This window comes from Chiloscyllium plagiosum, chromosome 17, assembly GCF_004010195.1.
Source record: "Chiloscyllium plagiosum isolate BGI_BamShark_2017 chromosome 17, ASM401019v2, whole genome shotgun sequence".
NCBI lineage: Eukaryota > Metazoa > Chordata > Chondrichthyes > Orectolobiformes > Hemiscylliidae > Chiloscyllium > Chiloscyllium plagiosum.
Window position 1 is genome coordinate 50,854,481 of NC_057726.1, and position 18,790 is coordinate 50,873,270.

At 39.3% G+C, this 18,790-nt stretch overlaps 1 protein-coding gene across 2 annotated transcripts in view; it reads right to left on the bottom strand.

Annotated features, from left to right (window-relative positions):
• Positions 1–18,790, bottom strand: part of cfdp1 (craniofacial development protein 1) — a 193,272-nt gene that overhangs the window by 109,936 nt on the left and 64,546 nt on the right. The gene's annotated exons all lie outside the window — the stretch shown is intronic.

Sequence of the window (18,790 nt, forward strand, 5' to 3'; positions counted from 1 at the left end):
TTGAGTTGCATTTGTCCTGCTTCATGTGAATAGAGCATACTTGGGCATTTCAACTGGTGCCAGTAATGTAGTGTATTAGAAGAGCATGCTAGTGACACATGTAGTTCTGGAAATAAACGTCTTCAGTACAATTGCTAAAATATTGTCCAGATGCAATAGCATTTCTCCCTTCAGTAATTTCTTGACATCACGTAAAGTGAATTGAATTAGTTCAAAAATTGGCACCTGTAATGTGGAGACTTTTAGCTCAAGGTGGTTGCAAGTTGTTTTTGCACTGATGGGCTGGGTTTCCCCAAAATTAAGGGGAAGATATTTGTGAAGAGGGTGTTGTAGGGGTAATGTCACCAGAATAGTAATTCAGAGGCCCAGACTAATGGTCTAGGAACACTGATTCAAATCCCATTGGTTTGAAGATGTCGGTGTTGGATTGGGGTGTACAAAGTTAAAAATCACAATTGGAAGCACTAGCTTTCAAAGCATCATCTGATGAAGGAGCGGCGCTCCAAAGACTAGTGCTTCCAATTAAACCTGTTGGACTATAACCTGGTGTTGTGTGATTTTTAACTTCAAATCCCATTATTGCACTTGAAGGAATTTCAATCCCAATTAATAAATCTGGAGTTAAATGCTAGTCTCAATAATGACGACCATGAAAGCATTGTCAATTGCCGTAAAAATTCCATTCACTAATATCCTTTAAGGAAGAAAATCTGCATCCTTACCTAGGCTGGTCTAAATACTCACAACATGACTGACTCTTAAAATTATTAATAGGGTATACTTCCACACATGTAAACTTATTTCTGTACTCTACACTGAGTTGGTCATCAAGCAACTAACTGCATTAAATATCTGAGAATCAGATGCAATCAAGTCTTTTTTTAAAAATTAACCTATTTTTCTAAACAACCTGTTCAGAGATATTATTAGAAACAAAAACAAAAACTGCTGGAGAAACTCAGCAGGTCTGGCAGCATCTGTGTAGAGAAATCAGAGTTAAATGTTTCAGGTCGAGTGACCCTTCCTCAGAATTCAGAGATGTTATTAAACACCTCTGGAGCAGGTAGGACCTGAATCCGTGCCTCCCAGTCCAGGGGCAGGAACATACCCATTGCACCACAGGATGGCCCTAAATAATGCACATTGTTCATTTTTATCAGCAAGTAGGGACAGCAAGTCTTGTCCAGATAATAAGGGAACATTGCTGTTTCCGCTCAGTCATTACAGATTTCTACAAATTAAGAACAACTGAATTTCATCTCAGGCAGTGATACAAAATGAACAATATTCGATCGAACAACTATAATGCACAGAATGATATTTAGTTCTGTTGAATTCAATGGAACAAAGCAATAGGCAATAAACAAAGCAAGCAACTGATCGAGTACCACTCATTTTATGCCACAGCTTGAGAGAATGTTTTACCTCTGCAGACTTCAAAGAGTTCCTTCTCATCACACAAGCAACTCTTATTGGCTCCTGACCAACAGCCTTAAAGGGACCGTGGAATCTGTTCCTGCATTACCCAGTGCAGGATCAGGTTAGCACATGCCTTTTTGTGTTTAGGTCTCTGTCACCTCACTTCGAGTCAGCTGCTAATTGAGACCATCCTATCAGCCACAGCAGCTTCTGCCCAGGGATTCCAGGATAGTGCACACTTTGAGAAAAATTAACACAAGCTGCTGGCTAGGGAATTGCCTGCTATTCAAACTAACTGTTCAAACAACAGCAGCAGCAGGAGCAGGAGCAGCTTGTGATTTATGAGTTTTCAATAATTCCAAGTATTCCATGCAGAACATGATTTAAAAGTGCCATTCTCCCACTCATTTTATTGGCATTAAAAACCTAACAGCAGCATGATTCAGAGCACCTTGCTTTTGAAATTAATTTGAAGGCACAAAAGCAGAGGTGAACATTGTCAAATTAATATTCATAAATTTAAATGTATTAGCATTTTCGCATTCACACCAGCACAGACAAAATTAAGGCATTACACTGGGGAGAAGACAGCCTCACAAACTACAGGAAATTTAACTGGTTTGAGTCCTATTCTATCACAGTTGATTGTAATCATACAATGCTGACAATTAATGGTGTAATGATATTTCAATACTGAGGGAGTGCTGCACCAGAGGTGGCATCTTTTGGATGAGAGGGTTTGGATGAGAGGCCACACTTGCTCTCTTCAGGTCGATGTGAAAAATCCCAAATAACTTCACGAGCAGGGAACTGTCATGTCCTCAACCAACTGGTCATGACCATTTTTTTAAAAAGTGGGATCTTACTGTGCATTAAATTTATTGTTATAGTGATGACACTTCCGGAGCACTTAATTTGCCATAAAGTGCTTTAGATAAATTGCTGAGATCATAGAAGGTATTATATGCTCAAACCAATGATAGCCTAATGCTGGGGAAGGAAAAAATGAGTACTAATCTATTAATATCCATTTATTTTAGGCAGCAGAGAATATTTAACAAGCATATGTTGAGTTCTTCACTGATGAAAGAGACAAAGCTGAATGCACCATAGACAACTATCAAGGTTGTGTGCATTACATATGGTCTAAACTTCCAATCCGAAAGGGCAGTGACCCTAACATAATTCATATTCATACCATTTGTTGCACAATATGCAACCAATTATCAAGCACAAATTTCTTTTCAACCACAATGGATTTAGGTGTAAAGTAAGTGATGGAGTATTTTCCCACCTCTCTCTGATAAGGGACCCTGGGAAATGCTGGCATATATTCTAAGCAGTCTATTTTTGCTATGAAGCAGATACAAAATGTATGATTTACACATCGACTCTTAAATCAAATATTCTACTGTAGACCTGGGTCCACACCTCAGGAATAGGAGGATTTTTCTTGCAGGTCGGATGTGTTATTACAAATGCTCTTGTCTAAAGCTTGAGCATTAAAAGTGTCCTCTCATTTCACTTGCTTAGAAACAATCAGAATCTTTCCTGTTAATTAAAACCTTGCACGACTTTAGTATTTTGCGTTGAAGTGCTATTACTTGGAAAACATTTTTGGGGGATCAATTTAATTTCTCTGAATTTCACTGAGGTGAGGGAGGCTTTGTTTAAATTGCAGCAGTAGGTTATTTTAGCTCTATCTTAACTACTAACCCACATGGGGAAGCATGATCATTTTACATGGATATTGTTTTATTTTCATTACTTCATATCTGTGCTGAAGGTCAGATAAGGCATTAAAATCCTGATTAATATCAAGACACCTTCCCATTCAACAATCATTGGGGAATATAAAAAGCTCTAAATGTTTGGTTGAATGGAATACACTGCTGCTTTTCTCAGTTTCTCATATTTCCTTATCTGTAGACACAGATGGGTCCCTTCTCAAGCTGTGAAGCATAACACAAGCCTAAAGCGATGAGAAAGTGAAGGACCATTCATTATGGCACATGCTCAGAAAACAGCTGCACACAGGCTGCATATTACATCATTCACAGACATGAAGATAGTACATTTGGACCCTGGGGATGTTAGATTGCACTCTTCAGGAAGAGTTCCTGTCATGTCAGCCCTTTTTTTCAAGGTGGGTTTTAAATACCAGCATTTGCTATCTTCTGGTGTAGCTTAATGGCTCAGTGAACCTTTTAAGAAGTGCTTGCTGATTAAGTACTTGTCTAACACAGAACAACATACTCCATTCCTTTACAGTTAGAAAATTAGGAATGGTGGTGATAGGGGTAGTGGTACAGGAGAAAATGATTTGTGAGGGTATGATATAAAAGTTACAAAAGACACACTCGTCAAGCACATTAAGAGGAATCTAATATTTTGATTAGAATTACTAAATTTAATATTATCATTTTTTTCTGATTCTGAAATGTTTGGATTTTAAATTAGATAAAAACTCCTAAACAACTGCTATGTCCCATATCGTCTTACACGCATGCAAGCCAGGACTCAATTCAGGATTTACTTAGGCAGAGAAATGCAGTGCACTTACTCCCCATCTTGGAGCAGATCATGCCTTTGCTCATGACGTGAGGGTGTGTGCAAGATATATTACAATTGCTGTACCACCTAACACTTAAAACAAGAAACAAAAGGGTCCTGGAACGTGTTTGCACAAGGAATTTCCATCATAATAGTCATTAGGTATTTTCAAATGGTAATTGTTGACAATAAAAAGACTAACCAAAAAAAACTAACTGGAAGGGAGGTTTGTAGGCAGGAGATGCACACAAAAGATCTGTAATTAAAAAAAACGTGCTAGCATATCTCCAAGCAAATCATATTAACTCCCCAAATAGAGGGATAAAACAGATTCAAACAGTTCTATACAGTTTGAAGTTCCAATCAGAAGGTTAAAAATTCCTAGTGGAAAAAACATCCTTTTTGCAATACAGCACAACTTTACTTATGACATTGAAGTATTTTGAATGAATGCACTATAACTAGTCATTTGATGTCTAGACCCGATCGGAACAATCTGCTACAAAAATATACACAGTTGTTTTAAAGATCATCTCCTCCTAACAGTGCTCCACCACCCTTTGGACATCTGGTCTCTATTTTCAGTGCAGCAGCACAACAAGTTGCATTTTTATTCAAAAAGATGATTTACTATGTCCTTGAGAAGCTTGGGCTTCACTCCTGGAAAATCTAACAACAACCATTCCAGCAATAGTTTTACTTTAAAAATACTTACAGATGCCAAAATTAAGCTTAGCTTTAAGGAAAAGCAAAGAGATATTTGCTCAGATAACAAATTGGAATCCCTGAAAAGGTTCTTATTGATGGAGAAATAAATAATTTTTATTTTATTCTATAAATCAAATGGTCTGCTTACGTAAATATATGAACTTGCTCCTTGAACCCTCACTACCTGGTTTACCAATTATCTAGATAAGGGGATGATAAATTATTTACTTATTTTTATTGAAGCAGAAGTGTGTTGATAGCAAGGTGACTGGACCCAGGTTTAGTACTCCATTTGTTCACAATTAATTTTATTATGATGATGACTCCAAATGAATATGATTAGTAAATAAAGTCTTATGCAAGTTAAAATATATTTTATATTTCTTCATTTGAAGATACTACTGTAATTTTAATTAAAATTTGTAATCTGATTCCAACTTTCAGCACAGCTGTTTCCACCATTCTCTTAACCTGGGGAGCAGGGTATCTGCTCGTGAGCTTGGTGCAATACAGTAACAGAAGCAGAGGCCATTCGTCCCTCGAATCTCAATTCGATTTTCAGTTAAATCATGGCTGATTTGTACCTCAACTCCTCCTACTCACATAGGGCCATATTATTTGTGGCTACCCGTACAGAATGAAAACTGTCAATCAAAGCCATTAGAATTTCAATAATTGGGATTTGATTTTGATTTGATTTATTATTAAAACATGTACTTTGATAAAGTGAAAAGTTTTGTTTTGTATGCAGTACAGGCAGATCATAACATACAAAGTGCATTAGGATAATAGAACAGAGTGAAGAATACAATGTTATGGCCAAAGGGAAGGTGCACAAAGAGAGAGGTCAACATTAAATTTAAAATTACAGCAATCACAACTTTTTACAGGAGAGAATTTCACATGTTAACTACTGTTATTTAAAATATTGCTTCCTGGTTTCACTTCTGAATTGGCATAGCTCTAATTTTAAGCGTGCCCACTGGTTTTTGATTTCCTACAGAGGAAATGGCTTCCCTCTATCTACTCTATTAAATCGTTTCATAACTTTTAATATTGTGAAATCAAATGAATGCAGGAATTGTTTATGCCAACCATCTTCATAAGTTAACCCTTTAAGCCCCGATACCATTCTGATGAATGTATTTTTCCTGACAGGCAGTGCCCAGGACTGAACACAACAGTTTAGATTAAGTCTGACCAAGGCTCTGTACAACTGAAGCAAAACTTTTTTTTTGTTCGGTGGCCTGTTGGGATGTGAATGGCTGGATAGCAGCCATCAGAATACAGGGTGACAGAATAATAAAAAAAATTTAAATGGCAGGGAATTTAAAAAGCTGATGGAATGCTAGCTTTCATCTCAAATGGGTTGGAAAGTTAAAGCCAAAGAGCTGTTGATGTTGGAAATGAGAAACAAAACCGAAATTGTGGAAAAACTCAGCAGGTCTGGCAGCATCTATGAAGGCAAAGCAGAGTGAACATTTTGGGTCCAGTGACTCTTCAGTTCTGAAGAAGGGTCACTGACCAGAGACACTGATTCTGCTTTGTCTCCACAGATGCTGCCAGACTGGCTTGAGGTGTTCAGCATTTTCTGTTTTTGTCAACCAGACAACATTGCTGTTTCTTTACCATATCAAAATTTTGGATTTTGTCATGAAATCTGCTGTCATTTAACCTCTCCCGTCCTCTACCCAACCTCAGACCTTCCCTGTTGTTCTTCCTCCCACCATTTCACTCAAAACTGGTTACATTTCTGCATTCTGCTTGGGTCATCAACCTGAAACACTAACTCCCTCTCCACATATGCTGCCTGACCTGTTAATTTGTTGTACTTTATTTCTGATTGCCTGTAATTTGCTCTTGTACTCATTCAATAACTGTCATGTCCTTTTTTCCACAGGTCAATTTCTTATTGTGCACCCAGTCATTTTCTTAAAGCACAAAAGTAAAGGAGTTAGGTGCAGGTGTAGACTATTCAGTCTTTCACGTCTACCAATATGCAACAAGGTCATGATCTCAACTCAATTATCCTTTCTGCCGCCTTAAACCACAGACTCATTTGTATGAAATATTAGATGACAGACGTTTATTAAATAATCCTGGATTTTTAAAATTTTACTTCAGCTTCTCAATCTTATTGGGCTTTTCTTACAAACTCCCCTAATTCCCACCTGCAACATTTGGTTCGGTCCTGGAATCTGTACTCTGCATCCAACCTGTGCCACAACTTTTCCTTTCCTGTTTTATTTTAACCTATTTTTGTTTGCAATCAATAAATCTTTATCTTTTGATGCCCAGTCCTCCCTATTTTCCTGCAAAGCATGACTTAAGCCTAATTTGGTCAGGACAAGTCACCAGAATGTAGCAGTTGAGAGGAGAGATGAGGCATATAGAAACATGGTCAAATGGCAACGAGACAGAATTTGATGGAAGAAAGAAACAAACCAGATGAACACAGCATTGGAGTATATATGTGTTAATGTGAGGAGTGTTGCAGAACAGGTTGATAAGCTACAGGCAAGAGTTGTCATAGGGGGTCATACTGCAGTGATAATGCACATCGATCATAATTGTGGGCAGGAATGGGAACTAAATATTGTTCGCTACAATGTATTCAGGAGGGCGAAGGAAAGGGAAACAACAGCAGTTGATGGAATGCAAAGTGGTGACAATATTGATCAATATCTACAGAGAGAAATATGTTAGGGTGTTCAGAGACAAAGTCAATTTGGCTAGGCTTAAGGGTCAGAAGACAAAAGTCACATTTTTGGAGATTTACAGTAGGTCCCCAAATTTTAAAAGGACAATGTTATAATTCAGCTGTCATTTCGTTGGACTGGTAATCTAAATGCTCAGGCTAATGTGCTGGGAAGATGGGTTCAAATCCTACAGTTTGTGGAATTTAAGTTTAATTAAGATAATCTGGAATTGGAAGCTAATCTCTGTACTGGTGACCGTGAAGTTGACATCAATTGTTGTAAAAATGACCTGGCTCACTAATGTTGTTTAGAGAAAGAAATCTACCATCCTTACTTGGTCAAGTTTATATATGACTGCAAACCCATAGCAATGTGATTGACTCCTATTAGTCCCCTGAAATGGCATACAAGCCACTTCCTTGTGCTCAGATATAGGGAACCTGACAAGATACTGCTCCTGGATCTAGAATACCTTATAGTAAAATGTTGTCCCCCTCCTATCTACTGCGAGAGTTCACCTTCATCATCCTGACAGCAGTCTACATACCACCTCATGCCACTGTGAAGAATGCCCTAGACGTGATCTACACCACCATAAGCATTTTAGAGATGAAATTCCCCAAGGCCCTATTCATTCTGGCCAGCAACTTCAACTAAGCCAACCTCAAGAGGCTACTGCCAAAGTACCACCAACACATCTCCTGTCCCCCAGAGGACCAAATATTCTGTACCACAGCTACACAACCAACAAATTTACCTACGGCTCCATCCCCCGCCCACACTTCGAAAAATCAGATCACAGTGCTGTGTTCCTCCTTCCAGTTCACAAACTGGAGCTGAACTGGGGGACCCTTCACAAAAGGAAGGACAATGCTGGTCTGAGGCTGCAGAAGACTATCCCCAGGATTGCTTGGAATCAGTGAACTGGACCACGTACTGGTACACCACAGCCATCACGGATTTCATTAGCAACTGCATGGACTGCGGACCAAAGAAGTCAGAGAGTTGCCCAACCATAAACCTTGGATGAACCAGGAAGTCCAGTCCCCACTGAGGACCAGACATGCAGCATTCAGGTTGAATGACCCAGGCTAATACAGGAAATCCAGGCATGCTGTCTGCAAAGCCATCAGGGATGCCAAGACGCAGTACTGGACCGAGTCAGAGTCCCAGACCTCGCAAAAAGACTCCCGCCGCCTATGACAAGACCTAAATAACATTACTGGATGAAGCACAGCAAGATAGCAGACAAAGACACATCTTTCCCTGATGCACTCATTGCTCTCTATGCTCGGTTTGAGCAGAATGCCACTGGCACAGTGATGCCTGCCCCAACAGTCCTGGACACATGAGTCCCTCGCTCATCGCTGCAGACACCCAATTGGTCTTCCTGGGAGTCAACCCACGAAAGGTGATCTGCCCAGTCAAGCACTCAGATCCTTTGGGGACCAGCTGGCAGAGGTATTCACCTCTTCCTCCTGCAAGCCAAAGTCTCCATCTGTTTCAAGAAGGCCACTGTCATTCCCGTACTTAAAAAGTCATATGCAATGTGGCTTAATGACTATCACCCATAGCTTTGACCTCAATGATCATAAGGTGCTTCGAAAGGCTGGTCATGGCCCACATCAAATCCAGTCTCTCAGCCTGCCTCGATCCCCTACAATTTGCCTACCGATGTAACAGGTCCACAGCAGGTGCTATATCCCTGGCCCTGCACTCATCCCTGGATATCTGGACAACAAGAACATCTATGTCAGACTCCTGTTCATTGACTACAGCTCCATCTTCAACAGCAATATCCTCTTGAGACTGATCTCAAAACTCCGTGACCCTGGTCTTGGCTCCTCCCTTTGCAAGTGGATCCTCAACTTTCTGACCCACAGACTGTAATCAGTGAAAAAATGTAACTGCATCTCCTCCACAATATCACTCAACATTGGAGCCCCCCAAGGATGCATCCTCAGCCTCCTGCTCTACTCCCTGTACACCCACGACTGTATTACTAAATTCCAAAGGAACACCATTTACAAGCTTGCTAACACTACTACCATAGGATGGATATCTGAGGAGTCAAAATACAGAAGGAAGATAGAGGGCTTGGTGACACAGTGCAATGAGAACAACCTCTGACTCAACGTCAGCAAAGCTAAAGAACTGATCATTAACTTCAGAAAGAAGGGAGAACACGCCCCCATCTACATCAATGGAACTGAAGTTGAGTGTGGAGAGCGTCAAGCTCCTTGGACAATAACCAACAACCTAGACTTCCCACATAGATGGGATGGTCCAGATGGCATAACAATGCATCTTCTTCCTCAGGTGGCTCAGAAAATTTGGCATGTCCATAAGGACCCCCACCAACTTTGACAGATGCACCAACAAAAGCATACTGTCCGGGTGCAGAACAGCCTGGTATGGCAACTGCTCTGCCCAGGACCATCACGTAAGCCAACCTTCCGTCCACGGACTCCATTTACACAGCTCGCTGCCAGGGAAAGGCTGCCAACTTCATCAAAGACCCATCGCACCCTGGTAATGATCTCCTACCCTCTTTTGTCAGGCAGAAGACACAGAAGTCTGAACACAAACACCAGAAAGTTCAGGAACAGCTTCTTCCCGGCTGTTATTAGACTGATGAATGGACTTTCTAGCATCAGCATTATTTGAGGCTAATGATGATTTTACCTAGCGCACGCCCTATGCAGTGTAACCTGTATGCCTCTAAGTCTTTTTAGATTTGTACATCCTTGCTTATTTTGATCTGCCTGTTCAGCTCATAAACAAAGCTCGTCACTGTACATCCGTACATTTGAGAATAATTCAATCAACAAATCAGTTCAAGGGCAATTAAAACTGCCCATGCCAACAACATCCTTACCTTAGAAAAGAATTTTTAAAAACCACCTGCATTTTTGAGACGTGAATCAGGAAAGTGGTCAAATGAAAGACCAGGGAGCTCAATACATACCCATCTCCTCACCCGTTTGTTTCCCTAAATGTAGCGGCAAAGGCTGAAGACATGCTTCAGGATTTGACACTGCCTGACAACAAGGTGGACTCATCCAAAGACATGCTAAGCAGAAAATGATTACTGAGTTTTTCCCAGAACCAACTCCCAACTATTTTCAATGCTTTTCGTTGTTCAAGATCAGGCTCTTGTAAGTGTGACTAAATTGATTTTTTTTCACAAACTGCACTGTTTTCAATTTTCTTCATAAAAAAGGAGCCACAGGCAAATCAAGTTCTTGCAATCGACTTGCGATTTTACTGCTTTTTGCAGAATAATTATATATTTCTGAAGGAACATTGAATACAGCACAGCTTGACATAACTCAAACCTTTTACAAAATTAAGACAAATAGCAGTGATATTGACTAATGTAATTTCAATTTAACTACAACACTTGCAAACTAACCTCAATTAACACATTCATTCTTATTTAGCAATGGTCATTCTTTTATCTCCCAATTAAAGCTCTATTGCATTATTTTTTGACAGAATACTTTAATTATTTTTTTAAAACCTCACCAGTTTCAGAAAAGTGACATTTTAAAATAATGCATTTCATAATACATCACATTACCTGCAACCTTCAAATTTTACATAGAGATGGAACACAAAGATCAGCATAATGAACAAAAAGTGACAAGTTTGAAGCATGCATGGACTTAACTACAAAGCAGTAATAATCAAATACCTCAGGCAAGGTTGAAAGGAAGAGCATATATGTCTCAATCTCAGGAGTTGGATTGGAGAAATTGGGACTGTTTTCCTTGCAGAAGGTCAAGAGAAGATCAGATAGAAGTATTCAAAATCATGAATGGTCTGGACAGAGTAAATGAGAAGAAGCTGGAAGAATCAAGAAACACAGAGCAACGATTTAAAGATAAGTGTCATCATGCGTTCAAAAGTATTTTTGTGCAGTGAGTAGTTAGGATCCAGAATGCAGTGTGGTGGAGGCAGGTTCAGTCAAGACATTCAAGAGGGAACTCAATTGTTATCTGAAAAAGGCAGAATGTGCAGGACTGCAAGAGGATGATGGGAAGGTCACTAGGTGAATTGCATCTTTAGACAGCCAGTACTGTGATAATGCAGACTCTGAATGAAAGACAAAGAGTGTCGTTGTACAAAAGTAGTACATTAGGAGAGTTAAACAAGTTGAGTTTTAAAACTAGCTAACACCACACCATAATGTGATTTATGATTATTAAGTTTCCTCAACCATTATGTCATCCATATGTAGTTATAATATATATTTTGTAAATAAAGCTAATCTGCATTTAAAATGGGTGCAAGGAGTCTTCCAAAATGGCTCCCAAAAGTCACATTACCACCCTTGTGGATTCAGCTGGTGTTGGAACCAGACTGTGGCTGTCTCAGGAAAATTAAGAAACATATTGAAATTCAATGAAGATTTCCAAGAATAAACAGAAATGTATTGACAATAGCTTCCTTAGATGTTTGTATCTCACTACAACACTGACAAAATGAGAGCCATTCAAGATAATGACTAAGACCATTAAAACGTGGCTGCATGCAACCATTTCTATAGCCATCACAGGAGAATCATCTGAATATCAACTGGGAGATCACGGAACATATCCAGGACTGCTGTACTGTACCAGATAACCAAGAGCGAGCGCCTTCAGTACCACAGATGTGGAACAAAGAAGCCTTCACTCATTCCCAGGGTATGTTCTCGACAATCCATTTGAGAACACGACCCAGACGTCATAATAGCTGCTGAATGTGACTTCAAAGTTTTGATCCCTTATCCTTGGAAAAGGAATCTCCAAGCAAGCCAGACTTTCAACAATATTAGAAACTGATCACATTTGCAAATTCAAAGATAAATTTTATCCTTAGTTATCTTAAATCAGCTAATAACTATCAGTTTACTTAAACAACTTAAAGTAATATTTGTTATAATCCAACTTTTTATCTTGTTTAAAGCACAAGTCCCTGCTGCTGATCATTTTTACTTAAAACACTCAAAAATTAAAAGGCGGCAACATACAAGCTTATATGAATTCATAGCTCATAACTCCAAGAGGGCATGACTGCTGCGTATTTGTAAAATTAACTCAAACTAATAGACTAAATTGAATATGACTGCATTGTCATAATGGTACACATGCAGAAATTAAATCAAGGCCATGCTTGTTATGTTTACAACTGATCTATTTCCCAACAGACAATTTTATAATGTAGTTGAATTTCACAAGACAAATCTTAAACTCATCATTGTCCACGTTTCCTAGAAAACACATCAGGTGCTAGCATATTGCTTTCTACTGCTGTTTTCACCTACCATTTCTTACAGCTGAGAATTAACTGAATGCTATGCCTAGCTATGTGGTACCTAGTCCTGATGGCTCAGCTTTGGCAGCTCAGAGATCTTTATTACATTTGCATATTTATTTCTTATGTGCTGGTACATCCTGATTAAATTTTGTTGCTTGGGCAGTTTTATGATTTTGCATCATTGGTCAATAAATCCTAAATCAATACATCAGACATGGCTGCATTAGCATGAGATATACTTAAGTTAATCGGAATTTGAATTAAGTTTTGCACATGATCCCTGACAAACCATGGTATGCACCGACACAACTACTTGTAATGGCATTTGGTATTGGGGTTGCTGACATGTATTTGGAACTGACCATTTTTTCTTTTCATCTCAGTTATCTCAATTTGGTGTGCTTTTACAAAGGTTTACTTGGAAGACTGTTCTTAGTGTAGTGAGAAACAACAGAAATTTCAACTCAGTACACAATTTTAAACTATTCAAATAACATGGTTCAGACTAACTTATACAAAATAAACAAACCACATCCTCTACAAGTGATTAAGATTTAGTTCTCCACAGGTATAATTAACAATACATCTAGATAATACAATGAGAGTTATAGCTTCTAATGTCCCATATCTTGTGGCCATCTTCCATTTACAAATTATCAGAGGTAATTCAACAACTTTCTACCAAACTCAACCTTTTGCACAGCAAATGAAATTGGATCAAACTCAAAGTTAGGGGAAAGTAGATTCCAGTTTTGCTACTGAAGCAAACTTTGGAGCCTATAGGAGTTTGTGTCAATGCAGCATTAGCTACCAACCATCTTTGAAACTTGTTTGATGTTACTACTTTAATTGATTGGAGTCTTGGCAGTCTCCAAAGCACAAAACAAAATCTGTAAAAGGGCTGATGTCATGTTCATTAGCAGAGGATTTGAATTCAAGAGTCGTGACGTGATGTTGCAGCTGTACAGGACCTTGGTAAGGCCACATTTGGAGTACTGTGTGCAGTTCTGCTCGCCTCATTTTAGTAAAGATGTGGAAGCTTTGGAGAGGATGCAGAGGAGATTTACCAGGATGTTGCCTGGAATGGAGAATAGGTCGTACGAGGATAGGTTGAGCATGCTAGGCCTTTTCTTATTGGAACGGAGAAGGATGAGAGGTGACTTAATAGAAGTATATAAGATGATCAGGTGAATAGATAGAGTAGACAGTCGGAGACTTTTTCCCCGGGTACAACAGAGTGTTACAAGGGGACATAAATTTAAGGTGAAGGGTGGAAGGTATAGGGGGGATGTCAGGGGTAGGTTCTTTATCCAGAGAGTGGTGGGGGCATGGAATGCGCTGCCTGTGGGAGTGGCAGAGTCAGTATCATTGGTGACCTTTAAGCTGCAACTGGATAGGTACATGGATAGGTGCTTAAGCTAGGACAAATGTTCGGCACAACATCGTGGGCCAAAGGGCTTGTTCTGTGCTGTATTGTTCTATGTTCTATGTTCAAAGCTCAAAAATGTACTATAAAAGATATCAAAGAAATAATGCTACAGAAATTCACAAATCATTCAAGTGTCAAGAATAATTTGTGTGAATGTATACTGCGAGTTCTAGTTCTAGTTCACCAGGTGAAATAGGCTGAAGGTAGATAATACATTAAAGTAAAAAAAATGTACAACTGGAGAAATAACAATGATGGAAGTTTAACATTTCATATTGGATTCGATGTTATGCATTTCCAGAGTGGAAACAATTCTCACATAAAACACAGCATTACAAAATTATACTGCAAATTCTTAGCCATATATGGTGTATTTAATTATATGCATTCTTTAGAAATATTAACTTGCCACTTTTGTGATAGAATAATATCTCAATCAAATTTAAAGATGCTAATAAGCCAGAAATGACAAGAGGATGATCCCCTCCACCACAAAACCCTGATGATACATTGCATTCCCTGAAACACAAAATAACTAGAGGGCTAGATTCAATCTTCTGCAAGTGGCTGGACATTCATGAAACATTTTAGGAGCAAATTACTGTAAATGCTGCAATCTATAACAAAAAATGCTGGAAATCAGCAGGTCAGGCAACCATTCCATAGTTTATCTTTGTGCTATTATTCTTTCACTGTGCGCCCGCCATCTCTAACCTATATACAATACCCAATCTATCAAATGTGCAGTGATTCACCAAAACTGTGATGCTGACAATAAGCCAGGAAAGGGCATCAGGGATCTCCTAGACTCACACTGTCTGCCTTCATTCTTCGTGGTTCATTCAGCTAGCAAGTAATCAGACACACGGTACTGAGGTGATAAAGTATTCTATAAGGCGAATGAGGAGTTGTCATGATTGACAGGTAGTAAGTGCAGCATTTCCAGATGAAATCTGAGGTGGTGTCATCTGCTCTGTCGATCTGCCAAAGCCCAAGTACGAATTTAGCCAGAGGCTTGAATAAATTTAAAGTTCTACTGAATTAAATTAATATAATGGCATTTCTCCAGGTTGTCCATTATAAGCCACACTTGCAGTGTTTTTGGTCTCAGTGAAATAATAAGGTAACTTGAAGCTGTCATAAATCATAGCGTGTGATGGGGTGTTCGGGATAAACTTCCTTTAGCATTTCAGTCAGCCTTTGTTTAAAAATTCCCTACACTGTGGAAACAGGCCCTTCAACTCAACCAATTAACACTGACCCTCCGAAGTGTAATCTACCCAGACCCATTTGCCTCTGACGAATGCAACTAACACTATGGGCAATTTAGCATGGGCAATTCACTTGACCTGCACATCTTTAGACTGTGGGAGGAAACCGGAGCACCCGGAGGAAATCCACACAGACACTGGGAGAATGTGCAAACTCCACACAAACAGTTGCCCAAGGCTGGAATTGAGCCTGGGTACTAGGTGCTGTGAGGCAGCAATTCTAACCACTGAGCCACCCTGCCTCCCCAAGCCCTCCTAAGTGCTCAGAAAAGCTATCCCTTCCAACAGTCAATGGCTGCATTTCTTGGAGATAGATAGGAGTATCTTATTTTGTTAAGATAAACCTCAAAGTCAGGAATTTTGATACTTTAAAAACAGAATAGTTCCTCAGTTTTTTCTAACAATCAAGCCTTCCTTAGACAAGTGCTAATTCAGATCATGTCAGAAGAAAATGTTCTGACCATTTTTACCCCAAATGAGATAAATGCCCCATTGAGCATAGTAATAAACTTTCTATTTGTCACAGCAGCTTTACTTTTGACATCAGACTAAAGTTGCTAAGAAATATAAGAAACAGAAGCATGAGTAGGTAACTACGTCTCTCACGTTTGCTCTGTAATTTAATAATGATCGATCCTTTCTCACCCAATTCCCATACTCCTTGTTTCCCTTATAGTCCAAAACTCTAATAATTTCATCTAGTTGAGAAGGCACTCAATGCAGCATATAACTCTGTCACACTGTGCCAATGCTACATTATTACAATCTCAAACAATTCTTGCTTGAAACTTTTCCCTGTCTGGTTGAGGCTCTACAATTATAAAGCTAAAAAGCAAATGTATAATTTCATTAAGAGTTCCACTTCACCGAGGATGTTGCACATCATTCCACATCCAACAAGCTGGTCTTAAAAACTGAATCCCCCAATATGCTAAAACAATCAAAAGCATTCTAAATAAATCAACCCACAACATTCTAAAAATCAAAGTCAATCACAACATCATCCGATGTTGAAGGATCCTTTAAAAAATACCATCCAAAATCCTGATCCCACAAGTGACAGTTTGCTGACTGAAATTTTTGTTTATTGCTATTCCCTTTTCTCGCTTCAACCAATCCTCAATTTTTCCTCAACTTTACAAACCTTTATCTTGTTTGATAACTTGGTGTCGCACATTACCAAATGTCTTTCAAAATTCCAAACATAAATCTTCTACTGATTTCCCTTTATCTATTCCACAAGTTACATTCTCATAAAATTGAAACAAAAATTTCAAACATACATTTCCAATCAATATGATGTTAAAAGGTGTCCTGTTGGCATATCCTTAACATTGTTAGAACCACTCCCTGCTGATTTTCACTATTTTACTTTATCTTTATCTCAAAAATCAAATTGGATTTAGAGCTATGAATTGAGAGCTGAGAGCTGAATGTGACCATTGGACCAGAAGCAGTTTAAATAAATCATTTTGTGTTCTATAGACACTTGGACTCTGGAGAGTGCTTATGCTTAGAGATAGTAGATGATGACTGTTAAATTGGTTGTTTTCCTCTGAGGTCCCAGTTAACAAAGAGAAGCCAGAGTTTGAACTGGTTTTTGAGCTGTATTTTAAGTCAGAGGATTATCCTGTAGATTTCACAGGCACAGAGGTTTGATTGCTCTATATTTGTCCACTCACTATCACCTTATTGAAAGGTGAGAATAAAATCTCAGTTATAAAATTAAATAAGCATTCCTCAGGCCTTACTGGAAGATATTTGCACGCACTGGTATCATTGGAAACCAAGCAAAATATAATCATATGTGCTGATGATGTTACAGATGGTGGAATCTGCTTAAGTAAACTGGTTAGATACATTTCATTTATTTTTCCTTTTGTACTCATAGAATCATACAGCACAGAAACAGACGCTTCAGTCCAACTAGTTCATGCCGATCATAATCCCAAACTAGACTAGCCGCACCTGCCTGCACTTGCCCCCTATTCTCTCCCCCCCACCCCCCAAACACTTCTTATTCACATATTTATCCAAATAGCTTCCAAACGTTAAGATGTGGAGATGCCGGTGTTGGACTGGGGTGGACAAGGTCAGAAGTCAGACAACACCAGGTGATAGTCCAAAAGGTTTATTTGAAATCACAGGCTTTCAGAGGGTTGCCCCTTCGTCAGGTGAAAAGAGAGAGAAGCACACAAGCACAGAATTTATAGGCAGAGAGATTAAAAGATCATACAAAATGGAGTGTCGACAGGCTGAATAATAGGTCACTGCAGGTGATCAAGAGTGTCAGACAGTGTGAGTAAAGTGTCAGCAACTGACTAATAAGCAGAGGGGATGACCTATAATCCAGATAAATGAGGCAGAGAGGTAATTACAAAAAAATTAAAGATAAGGTGATGCTGAAGACAAACTAAATGACTGGAATAACATGGTAGCTCGCATGCTCAGGGTCTAAATAGAGCACTAAGTAATCCAAAACTGTACACACTAATTAAAGTAGAGACATCATAACAATTTACCAAGGCGATGGTGTCAAAACAGGACACCAAGGAAGATTTTACAGATACAGGTCAGTGTGCTGGGGTCACATGTAACACGACATGAACCCAAGATCATGGTTGAGGCTGTCTTCATGCATACGAAACTTAGCTATCAGGTTCTGCTCAGCGATTCTGTTGTGTATCTTGAAGGCCACTTTGGAGGACAATTACCCGAAGATCAGAGGCTGAATGTCCTTGACCGCTGAAGTGTTCCTTGACTGGGAAGGAACATCCCTGTCCAGCAATTGTTGCACAGTGTCCATTCATCCGTTGTCGTAGTATCTGCATGGTTTCACCAGTATACCATGCTTTGGGGCATCCTTCCCTGCAGTGTATGAGATTGACAACATTGGCCAAGTCACAGGAGTATCTGTGTGTATACGTGGAGAGTGGTATTTTCACATGTAATGGTAGTACCCATGTCAATGATCTGACACGTCATGCAGAGGATGCCATGGCAGGGTTTTATGCTGTTGTGGTTGATGTTCTGAAGATTGGATAGTTTGCTGTGAATGATGGCCTGTTTAAGGTTTGGTGGTTGTTTGAAAGTGAGAAGTGGAGGATGATCTTGGCAGGTTCTTGTCATCATCGATGACATATTGATGGCTGTGAAGAACATGGTGTAGTTTCTCTGCTTCAAAGTACTGGATGACAAAGGGTACTTTGTTGGCAGTTTCCTGTGTCAGTCTTCTAAGGAGGACACAGAGGATAGAGACAGAATATGACCGAAAGAGTCCCCTTCATCATCCAGGACTTCCTTCAAGTGGAGAAACTACACCATGTTCTTCACAGCCTTCAATAGAGCACCTTGCCAAGATCATCCCTACGCTTTCACTTTTCACCTTCAAACAACTACTAAAACGG